Source organism: Entelurus aequoreus, linkage group LG21 (assembly GCF_033978785.1).
Source record: "Entelurus aequoreus isolate RoL-2023_Sb linkage group LG21, RoL_Eaeq_v1.1, whole genome shotgun sequence".
In the NCBI taxonomy this organism is placed as follows: Eukaryota; Metazoa; Chordata; class Actinopteri; order Syngnathiformes; family Syngnathidae; genus Entelurus; species Entelurus aequoreus.
This window is the reverse complement of record NC_084751.1, coordinates 28401102-28422909: the sequence shown is the minus strand read 5'-3', so window position 1 is coordinate 28422909 and position 21808 is coordinate 28401102.

The window sequence follows — 21808 nt, the reverse complement described above, 5'->3', positions numbered from 1 at the left end:
GTACGTGAACCGAATCACTTCTGCAGTTCTTTTGACAGTACTGAATCACTAGAACCAGTGACTGACACAGCGCCACACTGTGGCCGCAGTTCAGTACGTGAACCGAATCACTTCTGCAGCAGCAGTACAGTTTAATTGCAAATCAGCATTATTATAATGATGATGATAGCTACTAAACAACATCAACAACAACAGTTGCAGTAGAATGGATAATAATAATAATAATAATAATAATAATAATATGAATCAGAATTGACCCCCAAGGAGAAATTTATTTTTGTTACAATAACTGTGTAAATAATAGCCTATGTATGTGTACATACATTAGTTATTATTTTTATTTTAAATCTTCTCAAAACAGCCTGCCCTACACTTAACCCCCCGCCCCCGCAGAGCAGAGAGCGAGAGCGTTGTCGTTCACTGAGTGATTCATGTCGTTAATCCGCGGTGAACGAGTCGTTCGCTCAGTCCCTCCCCCCGCCCTCTCATTGGCTGCGTCGTTCGCTGACGTCGAGGGTTCAGTGAGTCACAGAATGCGCCAGTTCCACTCATACGGGCATGGTCGCGGCGGAGCTCAACTGAACTGAGAAAGGAACGAATCAGTTCATGAAGTGATTCGGTTCAGTACGTTCACTCAAATGATTCGTTCTTTCGAACGAATCGTTCGCGAACGACACAACACTAGGGTTGGTGGTAAGTATTACAGTTAGCGGGAGTGTTGGCAAGTATTGGAATTAGCGGTGAATGCGGTGTTACCGCGGCACCTCCGCAATATATAATTGGCGGGCCAGCTTTAGTGTTAATTTGAAATGCCTCAAGGGCCAAGTGAAATCACACGGCGGGCCAGAGTTTGACACCCATGCTGTAGAATAAAGGTATTTTTCTGCAGAACTGTTTGCATCGTCACTTTACTAAAGGTGGTTGATCTTAACAATTCAGAAAAAATCTGTAAAATAATGGTATTTTTCTGTGGAACTGCCAGCATTGTCACTTCATTAAAGGTGTTTGATCATAATAATTTGGAAAAACTCTGTAGAATAAAGGTCATTTTTCTGTGGAACTGTTTGCATCGTCATTTTATTAAAGGTGGTTGATTTTAATAATTTAGTAAAAATCTGTAAAATTACGATATTTTTCCGCAAAACGTTTCATGAAAATTTCTGTAAATATAATGTTTTTGATCATTATTTGGTTTACAATGTTTTACTTAAATTTTATGGTTCTCGTTTGGCAGCCGTAGCTGCCAGTAGATGACCGTTTTTTTTAACAGAATTTTTTTTTACAGTGTATACTGAAACAATAGGGTAACAGACTTGATGACACCCAAAATGTGTATCGCAGTCATGGTTGAAGCTTTCTGTCAATGGAAAATCCTTATATTCGGAGGAAAGAAGTGGAACATGTCTTTGGCTTGTGACCCACTGCAAACATCTTGCAGGTGTAACCGTTTGGATATCTTTGTCATCTTTATATTAAACTATAAAGCAAGTGGATGATAAAAAAAAAACTGGTTTTATGTGCCAGTTTAACATTTAGTTTTCCTTTATATTCTCAAATTTTAAGTTAATTAGACAGCAACAACGTCCGTTGTGTCCTTGAGCAAGACACTTCACCCTTGCTCCTGATGGGTCCTGGTTAGCGCCGTGCATGGCAGCTCCCGCCATCAGTGTGTGAATGTGTGTGTGTGAATGGGTGAATGTGGAAATAGTGTCAAAGCGCTTTGAGTTCCTTAAAAAAGGTAGAAAAGCGCTATACAAGTACAACCCATTTACCATTTACCATTTAACTATGAGCCACAACAACACAGCTGATCACAAATTGTGTATGATTTCATTTTTGGATTGACTATACTGTATACTCAATCAAGCAGTGTTACGCTATTACCAGTGAGTCCTTTTTCATAGAATGGAGATTATTTACGGGTTTTCTTTTATTCAGTATGCCAAATGTAATTATGGCTTGCTCAAAAAATACATTGAAAAGAGATGGTGGGTTCTTTCAAGGTGAATAAACCCAAAACTTTACTTTTCAAGTGGCAGCTGGCTAATTTTTTTTTAACTACAACTGGTAAAAACGTCAACATTATAAAGAAAGTATTGCACAATGCTGAGAAAAGAATGACTGGTTATCCCTTTCTTACTCATTTGAGGACGAATGAATGACATTACAAATTCTACGTCACATGCAGATGTAAATTACATTATCTTTTTTTGTGATTTTCATAGCAGGTAAATATATATTTTTTTAATATTAAATGGTCACATTGCTCATCTTAACAGCTTATCCTGGAACAAACAAGGGCTGGCAGATATCTTGATCCCTGATCATTCAAAAAAGGCTGCACAGTTGCAGGCCTTCCATTAGTTGTTGTAAGATAGGTTGTAACTTGAGCACTGAATGCAAATGATGGCACTACAAAAATAAAAAGAGAAAAATGTTTCAACTGTGACAGGTCCGTAGTTTATGATTTCATCTATCAGGTCAGGAATTGACTCTTCAGTTGACAAGTTAACCCAGAAATACAAAATATAAATAATAAAAAAGGATCCGTTTTTTCAGGAAAAAAACATATCTGGTCGACATGAAAATATATGATATTTACAGTAAATATAAATAATTTCATGAGAAGTGCTTTTTTTCCATTAAAGGGTTTATATTATGAGTTTTTTGTACTTTTAAACACTTCCTTGTGGTCTACATAACATGTAATGGTGGTTCTTTGGTCAAAATGTTACATAGATTATGTTTTACAGACCATCTTCAAGTCGCTTCCTGACCGGCTCTTTAGGATGTGCCCTTTCGTGGGCGGTCTTATTTACGTGCCTCCCCTTCGATAGCGTCTTCTCCCCGTCATCTTTGTTGTACCGGTAGTTTTTAGCGCTTCCACAGGACTTTTGGCCTGTGGAAGCGCATAATAAAAAACACATTTAACACATGTGCATACATTTCATATACATCCATATTGACAAAAAAACTGAATAAAAGTCCATGACTTCTATAACCTCGTCATCTCTTGAGCTACAGATGAAGATTCCTGTTCCAGCTTTCTTCCTTGCAGCAAGTGTAGATTCAGGGTTTCTCCTTAATGTAATTAAATGTGGTGTGTCGCCATGGCATTTTCATTACCGCCACACCTTGGAAATAAGGATATGTTTTTTTTTTACAAACCCCGTTTCCATATGAGTTGGGATATTGGGTTAGATGTAAATATAAACGGAATACAATGATTTGCAAATCCTTTTCAACCCATATTCAATTGAATGCACTACAAAGACAAGATATTTGATGTTCAAACTCATAAACTTTTTTTTTTTTTTTGCTAATAATAATTAACTTAGAATTTCATGGCTGCAACATGTGCCAAAGTAGTTGGGAAAGGGCATGTTCACCACTGTGTTACATCACCTTCTCTTTTAACAACACTCAATAAACGATTGGGAACTGAGGAAACTAATTGTTGAAGCTTTGAAAGTGGAATTCTTTCCCATTCTTGTTTTATGTAGAGCTTCAGTCGTCCAACAGTCCGGGGTCTCCGCTGTCGTATTTTACGCTTCATAATGCGCCACACATTTTTGATGGGAGACAGGTCTGGACTACAGGCAGGCCAGGAAAGTACCCACACTCTTTTTTTACGAAGCCACATTTATGTAACACGTGCTGAATGTGGCTTGGCATTGTCTTGCTGAAATAAGCAGGGGCGTCCATGAAAAAGACGGCGCTTAGATGGCAGCATATGTTGTTCCAAAATCTGTATGTACCTTTCAGCATTAATGGTGCCTTCACAGATATGTAAGTTACCCATGCCTTGGGCACTAATGCACCCCCATACCATCACAGATGCTGGCTTTTGAACTTTGCGTCGATAACAGTCTGGATGGTTCGCTTCCCCTTTGGTCCGGATGACACGATGTCGAATATTTTCAAAAACAATTTGAAATGTGGACTCGTCAGACCACAGAACACTTTTCCACTTTGCATGAGTCCATCTTAGATGATCTCGGGCCCAGAGAAGCCGGCGGCGTTTCTGGATGTTGTTGATGAATGGCTTTCGCTTTGCATAGTAGAGCTTTAACTTGCACTTACAGATGTAGCGACAAACTGTATTTAGTGACAGTGGTTTTCTGAAGTGTTCCTGAGCCCATGTGGTGATATCCTTAGAGATTGATGTCGGTTTTTGATACAATGCTGTCTCAGGGATCGAAGGTCACGGTCATTCAATGTTGGTTTCCGGCCATGCCGCTTACGTGGAGTGATTTCTCCAGATTCTCTGAACCTATTGATGATATTATGGACCGTAGATGTTGAAATCCCTAAATTTCTTGCAATTGCACTTTGAGAAACGTTCTTAAACTGTTTGACTATTTGCTCACGCAGTTGTGGACAAAAGGGTGTACCTCGCCCCATCCTTTCTTGTGAAAGACTGAGCATTTTTTGGGAAGCTGTTTTTATACCCAATCATGGCACCCACCTGTTCCCAAATAGCCTGCACACATGTGGGATGTTCCAAATAAGTGTTTGATGAGCATTCCTCAACTTTATCAGTATTTATTGCCACCTTTCCCAACTTCTTTGTCACGTGTTGCTGGCATCAAATTCTAAAGTTAATGATTATTTGCAAAAAAAAATTTTTTATCAGTTTGAACATCAAATATGTTGTCTTTGTAGCATATTCAACTGAATATGGGTTGAAAATGATTTGCAAATCATTGTATTCCGTTTATATTTACATCTAACACAATTTCCCAACTCATACGGAAACGGGGTTTGTCTTAAAAAACAATTAAAGTAATATACTATTGTGACAGACTCGCACTGTCCCGGTTCCACTGACCACCAAAGAGTGACATGACGTCGAGCAGGTTGTGACTTTGCTCTATTTTTCAATAAGCCTTTGTGCACGTCGGGTCGCTTTTCAGTCTTCCTCCCACTGCTCGCTCTTCCGGTTGCTTTTCAGCTCTCCGGCGTCGTCGTCTGTGTCTGGCTCGCTTTCTCCATTGCTATCGCTCTGCACTTGTGGGTTTTTCTCCTCCTTCTGCTGCCCCATCCTCCTCCGCTGCTGCCCTTTTATACATCGAGATGAGATTACATAATTGTGCCCAGCCGAGCGATACACACACCTGACGCTCATCTCGGCACCGATCTCGGCGCGCCCCGCCCCGCCCCGCCCCGCCCCGCCTCGCCTCGCCTCGCCGCTGGTCCGCCGGTCACGCCCCCTTGCCGCCATCTCGGAGTCGGCCCCGGCGCATCCCGCCTGGTCTGCCGACACGTACAGGAGCCGCAACTGTTGGCGGGACTCCTCGAGCCGCTGGCGGCTGCCTGCCGCCAGCTCCGCGAGCGCGCCCACGAGAGCCCACAGGGGATCGTCCTCCCCCGCCTCCGGTGGTCCAGCCAGGTGGGGCGCCAAATGTGACAGACTCGCACTGTCCGGGTTCCACTGACCACCAAAGAGTGACATGACGTCGAGCAGGTTGTGACTTTGCTTTATTTTTCAATAAGCCTTCGTGCACATCGGGTCGCTTTTCAGTCTTCTTCCCACTGCTCGCTCTTTCAGTTGCCTTTCAGCTCTCCGGCGTCGTCGTCTGCGTCTGGCTCTCTGTCGCTCTCTCCGTTGCTCTCGCTCTGCACTTGTGGGTTTTTCTCCTCCTTCTGCTGCCCCGTCCTCCCTGCTGCCCTTTTATACATCGAGATAAGATTACAAAATTCTGCCCAGCCGGGCGATCCACACACCTGACGTTCATCTCGGCGCCGATCCCGGCGCGCCCCGCCTCGCCGATGGTCCGCTGGTCCGCCGGCCATGCCCCCTTGCCGTCATCTCAGAGTCGGCCCCGGCGCATACCGCCTTGCTGTCGGTCTGCCGGCCACGCCTCCCCACAACTATATCGTAGCCCCCAGAAGAAATCACACAAAGTCAGACGCTATTTTTAACTTGTATTACCAATCTTATGATAACAATCGGCACAATTCCAGAAGGTTTGACCTCCCTCGCAAACACTTTCATCTCATAAGTTCCCAACACTTCCTTATTCTCCGCCAATCACCTTTCAGGCACGCTGCTTGGCTGTTGTTTGCAAACATGGGAAACACTGACATCAAATGCAAACCACACGAACATAAAACATTACCACCAGCAGGTCGTTACAGTATGAATTGATATATATAGCCTATTATTTGCGCACTATTGACAAGTGATGCACAGACAACTTGAACACCAAAAAAAGACTTTGATCACCGAAAACCGGATGTAAACAAAACACACGCCATTGCCTGGAGCATTGTCAGCATGTCTGCAATGTAGATGTAATTGTAAAATATCGCAGATATACCGGCAGACAGCCATCTACAAAATATGCAAATATCAAGAGGACAGTGGCGGCTTTTAAGAAGAGAAAGTCCAAGTGTGACATCATGCTCGCCTCTTTCGCCAGCGACATCGAGGGACAGAAGTAAGTCTCTAAACACAAGTACATTTTATAATAACACCAGAAGAAGATGCTAGATATGTTTCTAGTTGTTTTTAATTTTTAAAAAAATCATTAAAAGTCTGTAACACTTGAAAAAACCTCAACTACATTGTACAAAATGCAGCAACAATTAAAAATATGGCAAAACGATAAAACAATATATATATGTTAATAATAATAAATAACAGATTTGTTTTAAATGTATGTATACATTTTTTTAGCCTTTTAAAAAAAAATCATATCATAGCAAGTTTGCATATTACTCAACGATGTCATGGTGACTACACCCATAACCAACCCCACCGCCACAGGTATCTTGGCAGTTTAGGAGAAAACCCTGAGATGTATCATTGATATTCTGACAAACAAAGAATTGAACAAATATAGAACACACTGGCAGAAAAAACTTGAGCTGAACACTAATTTCAGCAGGGTAGGTTGGGTTTTTAACATAAAGACGAATACAATGTAATTAGTCAATAAAATTAAGTATCTGGTATCCTATTAGAGGTCCTGACCCAAAGTTGGTAAGGAGTAAAATTTACATACACCATGAATCAACCTTTCTTCCCCGCAGGCTGCTGCAGGTTTTTAAGCACATCATGCAGTCCCACCAAAATAGCTTTAGGCCCTGTCTACATTAACATAATAACTCCTAATAATATAATTTAATTATTTAGCCTAAGCCCCGTGTCCGCCACACTAACACTTTCTCTTTCTTCTACATGTATAGACGCTTGTGGAAATCACACATGAATACCTTAAGAGAAGGAAACGCGCGCTTGCAGCTATTTCAGATACAACACATCTCTGACGGCAACATAGCAATGTTGAGCGTCTGTTTTGGATAAGGCTTGGAAGAACGGCAGCCTGGTGGGATATGTTTGTCAACAAGTGTGCTGTGCCAGAGGAATGGCAAGAGAACTCTCGAATGTCCAGGTCAGCTGTGATTCTACTTACTTCGTCCATTTGTCAGAGGAGAGACAACAAGAATGCAGGCTCACGTGCATGTGATAAAAAAAAAGGTAGCGTGTGCTTTGTATTACCTGGCCGACGAGGGAAGACTACGGAAAACAGCGAATGTATTTGGACTGGCAAAGCACACTGTATCAGTTACTGATATCAGAGATTGATTGTTGTAAAATGTTTTTTAACACATTACCTTCACATGTCCATTAAAGATTTGATTAATTTATGATGGCTCAGGTGTGATTCACTACAATAGGGCCCCACAGCACACTGGATTCCAGCAGTGGCGTGCAGTCACTAGAGGCAGGGGAGGCACGGCCTCACCTGCCATCATGGAAAGAAAAAATAAGTAAAAAGAAAAAAAATTAATTCAATTGTTATATGTATCCAGTGATTATACTAAAGTTATTTTCCATTTAACTTCACCAGTTTTAGATTATTTTTATTTTTATTTTCACATTTGCCGTTCAAATACTGAGAAGAGACGGTGCGGTGATCAGCAGCCAGTTGAGGCACGTCACTGATTTGTGCCTCAACATGGATTGTGCGCAATGACTCGGCTAACTGCTGGCTTGCTGTGCAGTGAGACCGTATTGCTATATGAATTATATTATACATTTCCATAGTTTAGTTAGCTGAGGTATATAATGTCCAGTGTATTTTGTCAACAACTGTATGTGTGTAACGTATTTCTTGTGCTGAGCGATCATAAAACTGGAGGCTCGTCTCATAACCCCGCCTCCTGGTGCCAAGCACCTCCGCCGCAGAATGCACCGCCCGACGGGAGCGCCACACTAACCAAAGCCCACACCCAAACCCTCCACGTGCAAGACCGAATCCACCCAAAAAAAATCATTTAACAAGAAGCCACAAAGTGCAAAAACAACAATGCTCGCGCCGCGTGCGGCGTGCCGGAGGAGCCGTGAACAGGGACACAACATTAGGTACACCTGCAGACTGCAGCGCGAATTTTATATTTCATTCATTTAAAACTATTCCAACACAAACACCACTGCTCTCGCACTTATAAGTAAAGGTAAGACCATAATAACGTTTTTTTAATTAAATGTGCTTTTTTGTGTGCTACAGTTTGTAAGTGTAAAGTTAAAGTTAAGTATACCAATGATTGTCACACACACACTAGGTGTGGTGAAATTTGTCCTCTGCATTTGACCCATCTCCTTGTTCACCCCCTGGGAGGTGAGGGGAGCAGTGGGGAGCAGTGGGCAGCAGCGGCGCCGTGCCTGGGAATAATTTTTGGTGATTTAACCCCCAATTCAAACCCTTGATGCTGAGTGCCAAGCAGGGAAGAATGCTGGTATGAGCTTTTAAACATAACCCGTTAACTGCTGCCAATCAAATGGTGAATAAGATACTCTTTAGGGTTCATAAGTTTGTAAATCTGACTGTGATGAAGTCAGTGCCTCACCTGACATGAACCTCACCGCACGCCACTGGATTCCAGTTAATTGAAATACCACAACTCTGGATATTGTTAAGATTAGTTAAATTTAATTTAAAAACTTTCACACAGAGCAACACTGGAGGTGACTATGACGTGCGCATTTTCCGCCCATACGTACTAGGTCGCGTTGCGCCGGCGAACGGAGGGGCGGAGGGGGTTTTAAACGACCATTGTGTGTGTGTGGACAAGGATAAGGTTAGTGTAAAAGGGGCCTAAGAAAACATGGAATGTAACACAATATGTGACAGTCAGCAATTTTTCAATGACATAATATGTAATCATGAATGCAAGACACTGAACAACAGTAACTTTTTTGAATGTTTGAATCAGTCTGTGTGTTTGAAGGCATCCTGACTCTTTGATCTTTTTGAAGCAGCGCTTGTCTTCCAGGAGGCAATTAGCATGTGTTACATGGCTCCTTTGTCTTCTCAGATATATTTAAAATCTCCTTGCTGTGCCAAGAATGCAAATGAAAATAAATGTTAAAGACCTCTTAGGCCTTAAGCTCGTCCACCAGAGAACCTTGCATGTGTCTTTGGGTCAGGTTGTTGATTACAATGTGCGATTTCTGCAGGCGGCCTGTTGACCCTGAAGTTCTGCTGCCTTGGAGATACCAGCCTTGAAATGAACAACTCACCCTCGCCTGTTCGACCCGGCCCCGCCTTTTCCTCTTTCCCCATCATTACCCCTTCCTCTGCTCCCCTCCTTTTACTTCCATTTCTGCATCTATCCTGCCTCACCGCAGTGCCTCTTCCTGCTGTAGATTTTACTGCAAGGCTGTATGTCCACTCCTAAATGGATACTTTCAAAAAGTGGGATTTTTTTTTCACTTTCCTGTTTTAAACATATGACACACTAGTGTCCACATAAAAACACATTCCTTGGCATTATCATTTTTTCCAATCAAAAGCTTGGAAAAATAGCCTCCGCTAGGTAGCGGAGGCTATTTTTCCAAGCTTTTGATTGCTTCTTTTTTTTTCCAAGCTTTTGAATGCCACTAAGGTTAGTGGCATTAAAACCCCTCTGTTCATCAAGAATCAGTGCCTTCTGGATTTCACAGACAGCCTAAAATGCATGAATTCGCAGCAGCTTATTTAGTAAGTTGCTACAAAATGTGTGATGTTTTGAGGCTTATTTGTTTTTTAACATATAAACTTGTGTTTCTATCATTTATTATCAGTGTTAGCTTTTTTTAACAATTCTCTTAATGATTCCTGCAGCCAGGATTGACGTCATTATACAGCATGCATAGTGACATCCAGGGTTGTACGGTATAATAAAGTATCGCACTAATCAATTGAAATCGGTACTAAACCACCTTTGATAAGTACCGGTACTTTTCAAAGGTGGTTTAGTTGCTACAGATATCCAAACTTCATGTGACCTTCCAATTAGCCCACGTACAGTACGCAGAGAACTCCATGGAATAAGTTTCCATGGCCGATCAGCTGCATCTAAGCCATACATCACCAAGTCCAATGCAAAGCGTCAGATGCAGTGGTGTAAAGCACGTCGCTACTGGACTCTAAAGCAGTGGAGATGCGTTCTCTGGAGTGATGAATCACGCTTTTTCATCTGGCAATCTGATGGCCGAGTCTGAGTTTGGAGGTTGCCAGGAGAACGGTACATTTCGGACTGCATTGTGCCGAGTGTGACATTTGGTGGAGGAGGAATTATGGTGTGGGGTTGTTTTTCAGGAGTTGGGCTTGGCCTCTTAGTTCCAGTTAAAGGCCTACTGAAATGAATTTTTTTTATTCAAACGGGGATAGCAGATCAATTCTATGTGTCATACTTGATCATTTCGCGATATTGCCATATTTTTGCTGAAAGTATTTAGTAGAGAACATCGACGATAAAGTTCGCAACTTTTGGTCGCTGATTAAAAAAGCCTTGCCTGTACCGGAAGCAGTGTTGGGACTAACGCGTTACTGAGTAACGCGTTACTGTAACGCCGTTAGTTTCGGCGGTAACTAGTAATCTAACGCGTTATTTTTTTATATGCAGTAACTCCGTTACCGTTACTGCATGATGCGTTACTGCGTTATTTTACGTTATTGTTATGTAGTATCGGCTAGAAACTGAAGATCTGAGTGTGTTTTATTGGAGCGCTCCGGTGGAAAAGAAGAGGCGTGCTTTCCCCCACCCATAGAAAGCACGCCTCCCCGCAGGGGAGATGTTCCTCCAGAGCCGTAATTCGGGGCTAACAACCTTCACTTTACCCGGAAGAGGGTCTTTACAGCTGAGGGTGAATGACGAGCCCGGCGGTTTGTTGCAACTTTGTGACTTTATTGGACGCAGCCATCCAGCAAGCTAGAGCACCTACACGCAGGGGCGCCGAAAAGGGGGGGTAAAGGAGACGGATTCTAGGGGCCCATGATGGAGGGGGGACCAGAGAGGCCCCTAATGATGATGAAATTATAATACAGAAAAAATAATGACACTAAGTTATTAACTAACATATAATCACACATGTTTTATTTTCCATGTCCTGGTAACAATGCCTTTATTTGTTTTGGAAGCATCAACACATGCACGGCCCTCCCTCCCCCCCCTCTATTTATGTAAAATGGTTCAGTCCGACTGGATCAGCTGCAGGTAGAGCACCGGCGATTTGTCACTAGTGATGGGATCGGCAGTTCTTTTGACTGTACTGAATCAATAGAATCAGTTCCTTAAATTGATTCGTTCAAAAAATTTGTTCACCGAATCCCCCTCCCCCCCCAAAAAATTGTGGGGGGGCGTGCGTAGTACAGACAGTACAGTGCAGACATTCGCGCACTGCGTAGGGACTCGCGTTAATCTAACAACAACAACAGTTGCAGTAGAAGGGATAATAATAATAATAATAATAATAATAATAATAATATGAATCAGAATTGATCCCCAAGGAGAAATGTATTTTTGTTACAATAACTGTGTAAATAATAGCCTATGTATGTGTACATACATTAGTTATTATTTTTATTTTAAATCTTCTCAAAACAGCCTGCCCTACACTTTACCCCCCGCCCCTTCTTTCTGTCTCCTCTACTAGTCTACTCTCATTTTGTTTTCATGTGGCTTGTTTTCATGGGATCGGCAGTTCTTTTGACTGTACGTATCACTAGAATCAGTGACTGACAACGCCACACTGTGGCCGCAGTTCAGTACGTGTACCGAATCTCTTCTGCAGTTCTTTTGACAGTACGGATCACTAGAATCAGTGACTGACAGCGCCACACGGTGGCCAGTTCAGTACGTGTACCGAATCACTTCTGCAGCAGCAGTACAGTTTAATTGCAAATCAGCATTATTATAATGATGATGATAGCTACTAAACAACAACAACAACAACAGTTGCAGTAGAATGGATAATAATAATAATAATAATAATAATAATAATACCTGGGATTTATATAGCGCTTTTCTAAGTACCCAAAGTCGCTTTACATGTTAAAAACCCATCATTCATTCACACCTGGTGGTGGTAAGCTACTTTCGTAGCCACAGCTGCCCTGGGGTAGACTGACGGAAGCGTGGCAGCCAATTTGCGCCTACGGCCCCTCCGACCACCACCTATCATTCATTCACCGGTGTGAGTGGCACCGGGGGCAAGGGTGAAGTGTCCTGCCCAAGGACACAACGGCATGGTAAGAGGCGGGGAGCGAACCTGCAACCCTCAGGTTTCTGACACGGGCGCTCTACCCACTACGCCATAACATAACCCACTACGCCATAACAATATGAATCAGAATTGATCCCCAAGGAGAAATGTATTTTTGTTACAATAACTGTGTAAATAATAGCCTATGTATGTGTACATACATTAGTTATTATTTTTATTTTAAATCTTCTCAAAACAGCCTGCCCTACAAGTTACCCTCCGCCCCTCCCCCTCGCGTCGCTGCTGCTCAGCCTGCACGGATTTTCTTTAACTTTATGTGTTGAGATAATGGGGACGTGTGTTTGTTTTCATGTGGCTTGAGTCAACTTTAGCCGTTAGCTTGGAGAATGAATGGAGAACGGATGCCAATGGCATGAAACATATCCCCGCGACGGGGGGAGAATCACTCGCGGCATTGGGGCAAGCAGAGCAGAGAGCGAGAGCGTTGACGTTCACTGAGTGATTCATGTCGTTAATCCGCGGTGAACGAATCGTTCGCTCAGTCCCTCCCCCGCCCTCTCATTGGCTGCGTCGTTCGCCGACGTCCAGGTTTCAGTGAGTCACAGAATGCGCCAGTTCCACTCATACCGGCATGGTCGCGGCGGAGCTCAACTGAACTGAGAAAGGAACGAATCAGTTCATGAAGTGATTCGGTTCAGTACGTTCACTCAAAAGATTCGTTCTTTCGAACGAATCGTTCGCGAACGACACAACACTATTTGTCACGGACAGACAGCGCCACAGCGGGCAAAGCGGAGGAGACAGCAGTATGCCTCAAAAATCAGGCAGCCAAAAAAGAAAGGAAAATAAAATAAGAGAGGAGAAGGAGTTGATGGGTCGACAATATGTCACCCAATATTTCCAAAAAAAAGGTGGGTTTGTTAGTTGTGGTGGAAAGTTATGCATATTAACTTTGTCCCTGTCTGTGGTAATAAGCTAGCTCACTTTTCTCACCATGTTAGCTCAAGAAAACTCTGGATTTTTACATTTTACTGCTATATTAGTTAAATAATCAATCCAGTCAAACATTTATCAAGCTGTTCTTATTCAATAATGTCATGGAAGAGTTTATTTCCAATTTAAGAATCAGTGGTGCAGCAAATAAATGACTCAAAATGAATTCCATTGTATTCAGAGTGCTCAGTTCTTCCCCTACTGTACATGTCAACTGTGATGCTGTTCTTCTTTCAGAAATATGGTAATGATAGTCAAAAATACCATTAAAATGCATAATTGTATGTAAAATAGCATCAAAAAATGTTGCCGCTCTGTTGGGGGCCCTGTAAAGATTATTTTCATGGGGCCCAAACATATAGACAGTGGCAACCATAAATTATGAAGCATTTAATATAATGTCAATAAAACTTTCTGTTCTATTCTAACCTAATCCTTGATTATTGCGGACTATATGTAATATGGAAAATTGTAAATTGTTCTTTGAGTGCAACAAGAAAACCCCAATGTGTTTAATGCCCTTTAATTTATATTTTAACCTTGTAAAATTGTTCTTTGATTGTGAGAGTTGAATTTAGTGTAAGATTTTCTGTTAAAATAAAGCCAGTATTGACATATTTCACAGTTCAAATTATTTGGAAAAGTATCGAAAGTATCAATATACATTTTGGTACCGGTACTAAATTATTGGTATCGGTACAACCCTAGTGACATCAGAAAGAAACATGGTGCCCAGGCCGCGGAAACACTCCAAAGTTTGGCTAAATTTGACAATAAAATATGGCAACAGTGCTACTTGTAATATTTGCAAAGTGGCTATATAATCAAGAGGAGACCATATGAGTAATATGGTGAAACATTTAAACACACAGCATGCTATAACTATAAATGAATGTCACGTTTTTGAACCACTCTGATGTCATCCGAGCAGCAGTAATGCTGGCATGTTATCTGAATACAAGTACTAATCATGTTGGCACTGTTACCCGTTAAAAATTTAAATTAATGCCTTCTCGTATATATGAGAATGTAGATTAACAGATTTTGACTGTCTCCGAGGCTTTCAGTACTCCGTCCAGTTCACGTCTTCTGCTAACGAATGTCAGCGAGCAGTGACTAAGTTTGTGGTCAAAGGCTTGCACTCATTTGCCACAGTAGATGCTGCTAATTTTTGATAGGTGAATGTTCAATTGTAGTCAGAAAAAAGTTGCATATTTTCAAAGTAATTTCTATTATACAGGTTGAACTCAAACAAATAGAAAATCCTGTACAAGTCCATTAATGTCAGCAAATCAACTTCAAAAGTGAAACTAATATGAGTTGAGTTGAGTTTGAGTTTGAGTTTATTTCGAACACGCAAGCATACAACATGATACATCACAATTTCCAGTTTCTCTTTACAACATGTTCGAAAAGGAGTAGAAAGAAGCAGAGCTTATTTAATCCTACCCCTTTTCTTTTACATAACACTTGCTAAAACTTTTGTTCACTTCCTGTTCTCAATTTATCCACAATATACTCCATAAGTAATCACAATAAAAATAAATAAATAAATAATAATTGGTGAAGTAAGTTACATTTCATATGATGAGATAAGTACGATTATTTTGAGGGTGAAAGAATGGATGAATTAAATAAATTCAGAATGTTTATCATGGTTCTTCTTTGTACTTTGTAAACACTTTAAGTTGTGTTATGTGATATGAACTCATTACATGTAAAATGAGATATGTCAAGCCTTTATTATAATTCGGATGATCATGGCTTAGTTTTTTAACCCCACATTTTCGGAGATTGTCAATTCAAGGTTTTCATTAGCTGTATAATAATTTGATTGATTGATTGATTGAAACTTTTATTATTAGTAGATTGTACAGTACAGTACATATTCTGTACAACTGACTACTAAATGGTAACACCCGAATAGGTTTTTCAACTTGTTTAAGTCGGGGTCCACGTTAATCAATTCATAGTAATTGTAATATATAATAAAGACTTGACATATTTTACTTTGCATTTAATTACTTAATATCACATGTTAGGTCATTGTGTTATTTCCACGTTTTATTATGTTAAATTCTACAGGAGAATATATATTTATTCTATTTATTTTCAAAAAATACAATTTATTTTCTGTTCTATGTGTCATGATCCATTGCCCGGATCATGTTTTGTTTATCCATCCATCCATCCATTTTCTACCGTTTGTCCCTAACGGGGTCGCGGGGGGTGCTGGAGCCTATCGCAGCTGCACATGGGCGGAAGGCGGGGTACACCCTGGACAAGTTGCCACCTCATCTCAGGGCCAATACAGATAGACAGACAACATTCACACTCACATTCACACACTATGGTGAATTTAGTGTTGCCAATCAAAGTATCCCCATGTGCATGTCTTTGAGGTGGGAGGAAGCCGGAGAACCCGGAGGGAACCCACGCAGTCAAGGGGAGAACATGCAAACTCCACACAGAAAAATCCCCATTCCAGGATCGAACTCAGGACCTTCATATTGTGAGGCACACGCACTAACCCCTGTACCATCGTGCTGCCTTGTTTTGTTTTGTTTTGTTTTGTTCTATTAGTTCCACTACCTCAGTAGTTTTCAGCACCCCTGGGTTTGTGTTTTGGTTACCATGGATGCTGATTTGTTTCACCTGCTTCTGATTAGTGTTCGGCACGCTCAGCTGCTGCCGGGCACTAATCAAAGAGCTACTTATTCACATTGTTCGCCACACACTGTCTGGCTTCCTTGTTAGCTGTAAGCAACAGTTGGTATATTCCTGTTTTCTAGTTCATGCTTCCTGTGCTAAGTTTTGTCTTAGTTCCCCATGCGATCAGCACGTGTCACTGTTTGTTTCCGGTATTTTTGTATTGTGTAGGATTTATGAGAAATAAATCATGTCCTACCTGCATGCTTCGTTCGGAGTTTCCCGTCTGCATCCTGGGAGAACGACCACACAGTAAGATGCGACCCAACCGTGACAGCTATGTATGTGCTCCTTATGACCTCACTATAGGCTTTTTAAGGTCATGTTACCTGTAAACTAAACTAAATTTCTGCTAATCCACCTTTTTGTTTTCTTTTTTCCAAATAAGAATTGGTAAGGAACCAAATCGTTTAGCAGAATCAAAATTGGAATTGGAACGGGAAAAATCTTATCAATTTCCATCCCTACTAATAGTTCAATGTTAAAATACTGTACTGTTTTAATTATTTGTAGCTAATAATAATAATATTTAATCCTAAATACAGATAGAAACACATTTCAAAGGCTTCCTTATTGTCTGCTGTCTGCTCTGTCGTCTACAAGTTGCAGACATTCTCCGTGTATGTTTTACGCTTGAAAGGTGTTTATCCATCTTAAACATTTGTTTATGTTCCAACACATTTACCCCTGTACATTTGTGAATTGTGGTGAGCGATATTTAGCGCTATTTTTTGTTGGTAAATGACGAGAGATTATCATCAGACTTCAATATCTTTAAGATGCCTCTTTCCAAGTCAGCATTACGAATAAAAATCTGTTACATTTTATTAATTGTAGAATATCTTGTGACTTAGCTTACTACATTTGCCAAGTGGCTTTCCCAACACTGTAAATACCTGTATTTAAATTTTAAAAATAATAATGTAAAGTCAATATATGTTAAACTAGGGTTTCTTAAACATAGAGCTGCGAGCGCCACCTAGAGGGCCCTCAAAAATATATATGTATCAGCTGTGGTCTGTTGTAACACACTTATCCACCACTTGATAGCAGTAATGAAAATATTTTAAAAAAAACAGAAGTCTGGAAATAAAAGTCAAAGAGAAGTTCTTTAAAGGGGAACGGCACTTTTTTTAATAATAGTGTCTTTAATTCACAATCATTATGAGAGACAAGAACAAATGTCCTTTTTTAAAATGCATTGTAACTCGTAAATAAATGTAAATAAAAGTCAGCTTACAATGGAGCCAATGAGAGCCATGACAACATTGTATGTATTGCTGTCAAGGCAAAAAGGCGAATGGATCCCAAAATGCAGAGATGAAACCAGGTGACTAAATAAGTGTAATTTATTACACAGTTCAGTAAATCAACAAAACTCTTAAACGCATGTAGAATGAAAAGAAAGCTAACTTGCAAAGCAGAAAAAAAGGTAACACAAATTTTTAAAAAAAGACAAAAAGAACACAAACTAGATAATTATGGCAGGTGAGCCGAGCGGGCTACTTGAACTGCAGGAGGACCAAGAGCAAACGTGGAAGCAAACGATAAGAAAGTCCACATTCCTCCTCTTCCTTTTCTTCACAGTTGCAGCTGGCAACACATGGATGCAGCTGGCATCCATATGTGTTGAATTACTGTCATCTTCAGTTTTTTTTCATAATTACATTACAGTCTCTCCTTAAGTCCAGTATTATTCAAAAACTTCCATATTATTTTCCCTCCATTTTCAGTGTTCGCAAGATTGATTAGGCTCGTCAGCGTCTCATCCACAGGTCCCAGTAATCTCAGTTTTGCCGTCATAGTCAGTCTTTCTATATTATACTTAGTACATTCCATGAAAACATGTTCTACTGTTTCTAATATTCTACATTGTTCACACATTCCTGTAGAGCAGGGGTGTCAAACTCAAATACAGAGTGGGCCAAAATTTAAAATTGAACAAAGCCGCGGGCCAAGGTTGAACAAATTCACCTTTTAATAGGGACCCAAACAAGTTTTGCATTAAATATTGAACAAGCAAGGCTTATATAACTTTATAGTGACATGCAAAATCGAGTTTCAAATAATAATAATACTTAAAAAATATCAATGGCATATCAAATACAATTTAAATAAAAATGTAATGCCTCTTTTCTATTTGCAGCCTTCTGAGGTAAATATCAACATTAACTTTTTCCACAGGATAATAAATTTGAAAATAAAATAATGAATAAACCAACCATTCAGGACTTTAAACGGCTCAGTTTGCAACACACTGATCTAATCTGATGTGCCCAAAGGGTTCTGGGTATTTGTTCTGTTGTGTTTATGTTGTGTTACTGTGCGGATGTGCTCCCAAAATGTGTTTGTCATTCTTGTTTGGTGTGGATTCACAGTGTGGCGTATATTTCTAACAATGTTAAAGTTTTTTTATACTGGCACCCTCAGTGTAACCTGTATCGCTGAAGATCAAGTATGCGTTGCATTCACTTCTGTGTGTGTTCCAGAGCCTCACATAATATGTAACTGGGCCAGCACTCGTTGGACTGGATGAAAAGGGGACGGGTCCCGACTTTGAACAGCTAGCGCATAATCTGTGGATACTTAATAACCTCTCCAAAAATAACTGCCTTCATTTTTATAATTTTCCCAATATATTTGCCACTACTGACTAGCCCTCTGTCCAATTATACTTTTGCCTTCCCTCTGAGATAACTTAATGCACATCAATATCATCTTTCCTGGTTGCTGTTTTTGCGAGCCTATCTGCTCTTTCGTTTCCCAATATTACCACATGAGCAAGTACCCCTACAAATACAAAACTTATTTTTCTTCTCTCATCATTCTGGAGTGAAAAAATATAATTTCATACAATAATCTCTGATGACACTTAACATTTCCTGACTCAATTGTCGTAAGTGCTGAAACAGAATCTCTACATATTTTTATCTTCTTGCATCCACTTTCTTCAGCCCATTCTACTGCCATTACTATTGCAAACATTTCAGCTGCATGCAAACTAATATAATCTGATGTTCTCTTGCAACATCAAAATTGGAGATCCGGTACCGATATTGCTGACCCAGTCTAATTCTCTGGGTCCTTACATCCATCTGTAAAAATCTGAGTGCAGTGATTACATTTGGTTTCAACCTGGTTATAAAACTCACCAACCACATCTGCATTTCTCTTTCTTTGTTTAACTGACAGTAATTCAAGGTCCACTGTTCGTTTTACAAATAGCCATAATGGATGAGTTGGCCACACTACCATCTTCTCAAATTATTTTGCCTACACACCCATACTCTGAGCTATCTGATTTCCTTTCCAGCCAAAACAGTTTATTTCAACATTTTCCCTTTCTCAGCATGCATGGGTCACAACTTTTCCTGGGTGAGACTCTCCATGCCCTCTCAGATAAAACCAATACTGAGCTAAAAGTTGGTCACACACCGGTGATGTTCTCACTGCACCCAAGCACATTCTTAAAGCCTGAGATTGAATCACATCAAGTTTTGAGAGGCTAGATTTAGCAGCAAAGCTGTAGACTATACATCCATAGTCAATTCGGGATCTTATCAAAGCTATAAAATTAAATTTCAATGACTTAAAAAATCCGCACTGCACCTTGTACCTGTAAGGCATGTCATTAAATTAGGAACAGCTTTACATTTATTAATCTCCCATTTAATATGCACTCCCCAGGTCTATCTTTGGTCAAAATGCACTCCTTAAAAACGAAATGTTTCCACAGTTTGAAGAATAATACCACATAGCTTTAGATCCAAATTCCTATTTTTTTCTTCGAGTAAAATACATAACTTTAGACTTTTCAATAGAACACCTAAAAACCCATTTCCTTCCCCACTCTTCAACAAGGCAAATACCTTTTTGCATTTTTTGGGTAATATACTCAACATTGCCTTCTCTTTTCCGTAAAGCTCCGTCATCTGCAAACAAAGATTTCCCCACTCCAGCCGAAATATTCACAAATATATAATTGATCATAATAGAGAACAAGAGCTCACAACACTTCGTCGAGGTGTTCCATTTTCCACAGCATGACATTTAGACACCTGAGCTCCAAGCAAAACTTGAATGGATCGATCCTTCAAAAAATTTCTGACCCAATTAAAAATGTTCCCCGCAGTACACATAGTATGTAACTTAATCATCAGACCGTCTCTCCAAAGCATATCATATGCTTTCTCCACATCAAATAATACTGCACATACTGATTCTTTATTCACCTGATCTCTTCTAAAATCATCTTCTAGACCAGACCTGGGCATTCTGCGGCCCGCGGGCCGCATCCGGCCCTTTGTGCGTCCCTGTCCGGCCCACGTGAGGCCAATTATAAATTACAAAATACATTTTAAAAAGTATCTATGTCGAGTGTGCAATACAACGGTGCTGCTTTTGTTTTGAAAATCGTTATTTGTATTACTTCCGTGTGGACGTATGCGTGTGCGTGGTTGTGAGTGAATGTGAACAGCTGCAATTACAAAATAAAGTTGAAAAAACATCTATGTCCTGCGCGCAATACAACTGTGCTGCTTTTATTTTGAAAAGTATTATTTAAGGGCGTGTGTCCGTGTGTAACCTGCGAGTGAAGGTGCACATGCAGCGACAAGTGATGCACGGTTTACACCCGAGACGCTAAAAAGAGAAAAGTTGATGAGGAATGCCGTGTTTTCAACAAGACATGAACTGCAAAGCAACGTCCCCTCACCTAAGGTGCGTGCCTGCGCAATTGCGCACTGCTCAAGCGTCCGCTGCGCGCAGCAAATATATGCCGCGCACCAAATCAAATCCCATCTGAATTCTAAACAAAATAAACATATTTATTCTATGGAATTTTGCAATGCAACTTTGAGTGACAGTGACAACAAACGGCCCTAATGGTGTTCGTCAACACCGTTCAATTGAACACCGTTCAATTATTGTAACGTCTATCGAGATGCTTCGAGGACAGGAATTATATCGATCACTTTATTGAGCAAAACTGTTTATATTCGGACATAACCACACCAAAAACATGAGTAAAACAATTCTATCTCGAAAAACTAGTCATTTTCTGCCGTACAAACCAGGCCAAAAGCAACTTGTCATCTGTCACCAACACGCATAGCACTAAACCACTGGTGCGTTTATGGCCACACAAAAAGTCGGACAACTCAAACACCACACAAAGTTACGCTATGACTCCTCAGTCATGCGTGTGCTTATTTTACTGTCATTTATTATTAATGTTAATTTATTTATATTAGTCATGGAATGCTGTTACACACACTATGTTGAAGTATTACTATTATTATTAATTATTATTATTATTATTTATCTTACGGTATACATCAAAAATAATATTGAGCAAAATTTAATTGAAATATTGTCGATGTGGCCCTCCAGCAGTGCTCGGGTAGCTCATGCGGCCCCCGGTAAAAATTAATTGCCCACCCCTGTTCTAGACACACAATTGGATCCATAGTTTGTCTGCCTTTTCAAAACCCGCTTTGACATGGAGCAAACATACCCCTACTCTGTAATATGTACAGAAGTCTCTCATTGACCATACGCTCCATAATGTTTGACGTCAAGGCTATGGGTCTATAACTTCCTGGTTTA